This window comes from Simochromis diagramma, unplaced genomic scaffold (genome assembly GCF_900408965.1).
Source record: "Simochromis diagramma unplaced genomic scaffold, fSimDia1.1 OVJJ01000688.1, whole genome shotgun sequence".
Classification (NCBI taxonomy): domain Eukaryota; kingdom Metazoa; phylum Chordata; class Actinopteri; order Cichliformes; family Cichlidae; genus Simochromis; species Simochromis diagramma.
Window position 1 is genome coordinate 355,828 of NW_024387262.1, and position 8,180 is coordinate 364,007.

Consider the following 8,180-nt stretch of genomic DNA (forward strand, 5'->3'; position numbering starts at 1 on the left):
TTGACTCAGCTGCTCTTTATTGGAGTCTCTGCTGAGTTCATTAAACTGCGAACGACTGAAGTCTTTAATGGTGTAAGAGGTTTAAATTTTCTTTTAGTTTGTCTTTCCATCATTTTCTTTATGCACTGCACATAGATTAGCTATCAGTTGAACTTTATGGGCAGAGCGCTACCCTAGTTTTATTTTTGTTTTTTGTCTGCAACTTAATGGAGTTAAACAGAAATTAGCAGAACTTTCTGTTCGTTGATCATATTGATGTGGGGGAAGGGAAAGGCTTAAGGCGCCGGGGGATTCCCCAGGAGCATCTTCCTTGGAGGGCTCAACCCGGGGTTGTGGTCATGGCCTGTTTAGGGGTCTGTTGGCTCTTAAGTGATGTCACCTTTACATCCTCTGTTAATATTTGATCAGTGTTGAATTTTAGCATTGATTTTATATCAGTTATTACCCTCAGTTAATGATGAATCAATGCTGAATTCCGCTGTTGATTTTCCACCACTTTTGTACCCTTGGTTAATATTGAAACAACAATAAAATCATGATTAAAACAGGACTTAATAGGTATTTCCATCAATCCTAGACCACAGAAAGCTACCATCAACACTTAAACCTGTGAAAAAGACAATTGTGTTTGATCTAAAAACAGGATAACCATTATATGTTGAACATTATCCTACAATTTATCATGTTCATAACAATAGCCCTATAATATTAAGCACTGGGCATTATGTAATTAAAAAAATGACAATAGACAAATTTGTATCAATAAAAAAAACTATTTATTTTATAAAGAAGATTTATTGTTAAATGTATTAGTTACAAGGCAAGGCAAGGCAAATTTATTTGTATAGCACAATTCAACAACAAGGTGATTCAAAGTGCTTTACAGAGACATTAGAAACAAAAACAAATAAAAAGCATGATTTAAAATTGATTAAAACAAGCAAACAAACAAACAACAGTATATAAAATCAAAACAGATAAAATCAGAACAGTAGATAAAATCAGTAGTTAATGTAAGTTTTGAAATTTAAGCTTAAAAGTGTGGCTTTGGTGCTTTATTCAAATGCAGCTGAGAATAGGTGAGTCTTCAACCTGGATTTAAATAAACTGAGTGTTTCAGCTGATCTGAGGCTTTCTGGGAGTTTGTTCCAGATATAAGGAGCATAAAAGCTGAATGCAGCTTCTCCGTGTCTGGTTCTGACTCTGGGAACTGATAAAAGACCTGATCCAGATGACCTGAGGGATCTGGAAGGTTCATACTGGGTCAGGAGGTCACTGATGTATTTTGGTCCTAAACCATTCAGAGCTTTATAGGCCAGCATCAGAACTTTAAAGTCTATCCTCTGACGGACAGGCAGCCAGTGTAAAGACCTCAGAGCTGGACTGATGTGGTCCACTTTTTTGGTCTTAGTGAGAATGAGCTGTAGTTGTCTGACTGATTTTTTAGGTAGACCTGTAAAGATGCTGTTACAGTAATCAAGCCTACTAAAGATGAATGCATGGGACTGGTTTTTCCAGGTCCTGTTGAGACATCAGATCTTTTAGCCTTGAAATATTCTTGAGGTGATAGTAAGCTGACTTTGTTATTGTCTTAATGTGTTTTTCTAAGTTTAGGTAGGTCTGCATCCATCACTACACCCAAATTTCTCGCCTGGTTTGTGGTTTTTAGGTGTATAGATTGAAGTTCTCTGGTGACCTGTAATCGTTTTTCTTTGGCGCCAAAGACTATTACCTCAGTTTTGTTTTTGTTTAGCTGGAGAAAATTGTGGCACAACCAGTCATTAGTTTCCTCAATGCATTTACCAAGAGCCTGTACAGGGCCTTGGTCTCCTGGTGACATTATGATATATATTTGTGTGTCATCTGCATAGCTATGATAGTTTATTTTGTTGTTGTTTATAATCTGTGCCAGTGGGAGCATGTAGATGTTAAACAGAGGGGGTCCCAAGATGGAACCTTGGGGAACTCCACATGTGATACTTGTCTGCTCAGATGTGAAGTTACCTATTGATACAAAGTATTTCCTGTTTTCTAAGTATGTTTTGAACCAGTTTAGTACAGTTCCTGAAAGACCTGTCCAGTTCTCCAGTCGTTTGAGTAATATGTTGTGGTCAACTGTATCAAATGCTGCACTGAGATCCAGTAAAACTAAGACTGACATTTTTCCACTGTCTGTATTCAGACATATGTCATTAAACACTTTGGTCAGAGCGGTTTCAGTGCTGTGGTTCTGTCTAAAACCTGACTCGAAGGCATCATAGCAGTTATTCTGTTTTAAGAAGTAACTGAGCTGTTGAGAAACTGCTTTTTCGATGATCTTACCGTATTTTCACGACCATAAGGCGCACTTAAAAGTCTTAGATTTTCTTCAAAAAGTGCGGCGCGCCCTATGTGTTGTAAGGAGGACGTAGTAAAGAACACCATGAGAACGTTAAAGGGTGAAGTGTGGGCGTTGATCGTATATACCGGGACAATCGCACATACCTGTATAAAAGAACAGGTATGTGCATTATGCAGGACATCGTTGTTTTAACAACCCTGAAAATGGCAAAGAGACACGCTTACGAAGCACAGTTTAAACTGAAGGCCATCAGCTACGCGGAGGAACATGGAAATCGAGCAGCGGCGAGAGAATTTAAGATTAACGAATCAATGGTTCGCAAATGGAGGAAGCTGGAAAACAAGCTCCGGCAGGTCAAGAAAACGCAGCTGAGTTTCCGCGGACATAAGGCGAGGTGGCTCGAGTTGGAGGAAAGACTCGAGCGGTGGATCATCGAGCAAAGAGCGAGCGGGAGAAGCGTTTCGACGGTCACCATTCGGCTAAAAGCAGTTTCACTTTCACTTTTTATGAAACGGTGCCATTTTTTCCATCCGGACCAGGACTACGGTAGCGCAGCAACTTCCAGCGGATTATAAGGAAAAGCTGGCCATCTTCCGCTCCTACTGCAGCAAACACATCGGCGACAAAAACATCCAGCCCAGCCACATCACAAACATGGACGAGGTCCCGCTCACTTTTGACATCCCGGTGAGTCACACTGTGGAGAAGCAGGGGACCAGCACGGTAGCGATACGCACAACGGGGTATGAAAAGTCTTCTTTTACTGTTGTGCTTGGCTGCCATGCTAATGGACAGAAACTGCCGCCTATGGTGATTTTTAAGCGAAAGACTTTGCCTAAAGAGAAGTTTCCAGCAGAAATCATCATTAAGGCAAATGAAAAGGGCTGGATGGATGAGGAAATGATGAAAGACTGGCTGAGAGAGGTGTATGTAAGGAGACCAGGTGGTTTTTTTCCACGCATCACCATCGCTGTTGATCTGTGACTCTATGCGTGCCCATCTCACAGCAGATGTGAAAAAAACTTGTGAAGCAAATGAACTGTGAGCTTGCTGTCATTCCGGGAGGCCTGACAAAGGAACTCCAACCGCTGGACATCGGTGTGAACCGCCCGTTCAAAGTAAGGCTGCGAGCGGCCTGGGAGCGATGGATGACCGGTGGAGACCACAGTTTCACTAAGAGTGGAAGGCAGCACTGGGCGAGTTATGCCACAATTTGCCAATGGATTGTAGATGCTTGGGCTAACATGTCTGCTGGCACTGTTGTTCGAGCTTTCGCAAAAGCCGGCATCGTTTCCGAGGAGCCGCACGGCACGGAAAGTGACTCTGACGGTGAAGACAGTGAACCTGGCATGTTTGATGGAGATTTAGCGCAGCTGTTCAATTCAGACACAGAGGATGAGGACTTCGATGGGTTTGATTGATGATAAAAATGTGAGTACCAAACTTTGTTTTGCTCCTGCTTTATTTTTAAATACGCACACTTGTATGCTTGTGTGTTGTTGATGATGACGATTACCGGCAATAGAAATGTGAGTAAGGTACCGAATTCAGGTTTGCTCCCGCTTTATTTTTAAATACGCATACGGTACTTGTATGCGCCCTATGGTCCAGTGCGCCTTATGTGTGTGTTAAATACAGTAAGGGCACACATAACTGAGACTGCGCCTTTTAGCACAGTGCGCCTTATGGTCGTGAAAATACGGTACTTAAAAATGGGAGATTTGAGATCGGCCTGTAGTTGTTCATTTGTGTCTTGTTAAGAATGTCCTTTTTCAGTATAGGTTTGATTACAGCAGTTTTTAGTGATTCTGGAAACACACCTGATAATAAAGAAAAGTTGACGATCTGTAACAGGTCTGACTCTAAAGTCTTTGAGACCTTTTTGAAAAAACTTGTTGGCAGGACATCTAAACAGCAGGAGGAGGAGTTCAGTTGACCTAAGATGTCCTCCAGGTCTTTGCTGTTAATCGGGTGAAACTGTTTCATGGTGTTTAAACTGTTTTTTGGTGGACACAGTACATATCCTGGATCTGCTGTTGATGTACCAATTGCTTGTCTAATTTTTGGGATTTTTTCTGTGAAGAATTTGGCAAAGTCATTGCAGGCCATGGTCGAATGAAGTTCAGCTGCCACTGACACAGGAGGGTTTGTTAGCCTGTCAACTGTAGAAAATAAGACCCGAGCATTATGGCTGTTTTTAGTGATGATGTCAGAGAAGTAGGACCTTCTTGCACTCCTCAGTTGTAAATTATAATTGTGAAGTTTCTCTTTATAGATGTCATAATGAACCTGGAGGTTTGTTTTTCTCCATCTGCGCTCAGCTTTCCTACACTCTCTTTTTTCATTTTTCACCAGTGTGGAGTTTCTCCATGGAGACTTTTTCCTTCCAGAGATAACCTTCACCTTAATGGGAGCAATAGTGTCCATTACATTTAACATGTTAGCATTGAAGCTATTGACGAGCTCATTGACTGACCCTCTGGACAGGTCAGGTGTTAATGGGAAGACCTGGTTAAAATTGCACTACTGTGTTCAGTTATACACCGTTTTGTGATCACTGTTGTTGATATATTTGTGTGGACTGAGATTTTACTTTCAAAGAAAACACAGTAATGATCAGACACGCCCACATCAGACACAGTAATGTTTGAAATGCTCAGGCTCTTGGAGATCAGTAGGTCAAGAGTGTGTCCTCTATTATGTGTGGCCTCTGTTACATGCTGAGTCAGCTCAAAGTTGCCCAGAGTGTTACTCAGGTCTTTAGTCCCTTTGTCCTGAGGGTTGTCCACATGAATGTTAAAATCCCCAACAATAATTACACAGTCAAAATCAACACAGATCACAGACAGCAGTTCACTGAGGTCATTAAAAAAGTCTGTGCAGTATTTGGGAGGCCTGTAAACATTAAGAAACACAACTTTGGATGGGGCCTTCAGCTGTAAAACCACATATTCAAAAGACTGAAAACTTCCAGGAGATAGCTGCTTACATTGAAATGATTCATTAAATAAGACAGCAACCCCTCCTCCTCTCCTGCTAACCCTGGCCTCACTGATAAAACTGTAGTTAGGAGGGGTCGTCTCGATGAGAACAGCTCCACTGTTACTTTGGTCCAACCAAGTTTCAGTTAAAAACATAAAATCAAGGCTGTGCTCAGTGATTAAATCATTAATTAAAAATGTTTTCCCAGCTAAAGATCTAACGTTTAATAAAGCCAACTTAAGTGTTTTAGAGGCATTACTTGTCCCCTCGTGTTTGGGAGCAGTCTGTGGCACACAAGGTATGTTTACTATGTTTAAAGATCTTTTAGAGTGCAGCTCTCTGTGTTTTGACCAGGCCACATGTCTCCTTCTGTCACCTAAAAGTACAGAGATTTTAAAACCTTCTAGTAAACAGGGTCCCAGCTTCTCCTGGGAAAAGTCACCACTGCCATAATCCTCGCAGCCCGGACCCTTCACACATCACACATCAGACTGCGGAGACAAAGCATGAAGGTGGTAAGAAGGAACTAAGGGGGGCGAGGCTGGGCAATGTGACTTCGATTGCTCTGTTGAGGGTGGGGCTTGATGGCGAACAGTGACTTACAAGTCACTGTTTTTAGTTTACTCCGGGATGGGGCTGGATATCGGGCGTCCTGCACCACCCATCCGATCGGGAGCATAGCGGAGCCATTTCTGCACTGCTTGGGCGAAGGCAAACTCAGAAACTGCATTTACCCCCACCTGCTGAGTCAGGCCATCTAGGGCAAAAACAAATAAGCAAAAAAGAGAGGCTCAATTAGAGCTTAAATATGAACAACCTCTTGTAAAAAAAAACAGGGAGAAAGCCTTTAAACCCGCGTTCCCCAACCCCCGGGCCACGGACCGGTAACAGAGGCCCGGGTGTGAAATTTATGAATAGGGTTTAGGGTTAGTTTTTTTTTTTTTAATCGTTAACTCTGTTACCCTGGGTCTTTTCCCGTGTTATAGTTGTGTCTCTTATTTTGAAAGAAATATTTACAGGTTACCATAGTGACCAGAGAGCATTAAGGGGCGGAGAGGATGATGTTACTCTCAATGTTGTTGGCGCATTTCAGGAGGACGCTGCTAATAAAGTTGCACAATTTTACTGTGAATTTGCTGAATTTTATTATTATATTTACAAAATACCACAGTTTTTGTCTTGGTCATATCATTTTAATTTGTTGTATTTATCCACGACAACATGAAGGCCGGTCCGTGAAAATATTGTCTGACATTAAACCAGTACGTGGCACAAAAAAGGTTGGGGACCGCTGCTATAAACTAGTGGGCTGATTAACATGAAAGTCACAAGGCTGAAATCAGCAAGCTACTGCCTCACTTTGTTCACCGGTGTGCTATATTTCATGATCTGCTTGGCTGCAGGACTAAACATGGGGCCTGAAATTACACACATTGTCCTAAGCATTTTCCTGTATCCCTCAACGAGGACTGGGCTAAGGTAGAAATAAGTCTGCCAAATTTATTTATTTTTTGCTTCCAAGGTGCCACACTACTTTGTTTTGTTCGCAGTCATAGTTTCCGGTCTTTCAATATTCTTTGGAGAGTCCCACGTACTAAAACCCTGGTGATAGCAGTCCTTTAAGAGGGTCAAGAACCCACTAATGATCATGTATCTCATCACATGAAAGGTGACTTTATCAAGGTGTGAAAAAGGGTGTGTCATTATCAGCAGAGGTTTCAGGTGAAACCATTGCGAGACCTTGCCTCACCCTATTATGTTACCTATTGAGATCAGCTAACGTGAGATGTTGGTGGGCTTTAAGGTGCCTGTGAAGAGACTTCAAGAAACTCTGAGTGTTATTAGCTGAAAGCTCAGCATTTGCGGCTTGGCTTGTCCAAAGAAATTTTTGGTTGTCACTCCAATTCAGCGGTCCCAAATACATAATTAAACTGTCAAGCTGAATCATGAAAAATGCCAGTGTGATGGACATAACTAGAATTTTTTTTACCAACAAGGTGATTCCCACAGAGCTATTAGCTGCAAATTTGGCACGTCTTAGCATTGTGTGCCAGGTATCCTTAAAAAAAAGGGAAGAAACTGAACAAATGGAGGACAAAAGAAGTGGAAGACCTAAAACACTATCTCCAGGTTAACAGGACATAAAAGTCATGTTCTCAAGAAAGAGGAAAAAAATCTAGCAAAGACCTGACACAGGAAATGACAGATGCATGTAGCACTTCAATTGATCCACTCTATTGGTTCACTTAAGGCTCATAAAACTACAATAAACAATAAAACTTACCAAAGATGCACTTGCAGAGCACTGTCTCTTTAAATGCCCTTTTTTGCTTGGTCTGGTCCTTATTTTTTCTCCCAGTCCAGTTAAGTCCAGAGGCCAGCTCATTTGTAATGGCATAGGCTAGTATACGACGGACTCGCACCCCCAGTGTGGTCCCTCCAATCAAAGAAAAGCGTCTCACCTATCAAAATATTTTCAAAAATTGAATTATTGTGACTTATGTTTTAAATGTGTATGAATATGCTTGTGAGTTGATATGAAATAATTGAAAGAGACAATGTTTTTTTTTTCCCAATGCTTAATTTTCCAGAGATAATAGGAAATATTTTGGTTAATTCCTATTTGTTGGATCTTCCGATGATAGCATGTTGATGTATATTCAAGCAGGACATACAGCAGCAGGCAATTTTAAGAAGTTGAACCAAATTGGACAATTTATAAAGTTCTGAGTTACAAAAGTTACATAAGCTTTAAGTACCTACCATTGTTTTATTTGCTTCCGGTAACTGCAGAGTTGCCTCTGCATTGTTCAGCTCATCCATATTATGTAAAGGCAAATCCAGAGGCAAAACGCCA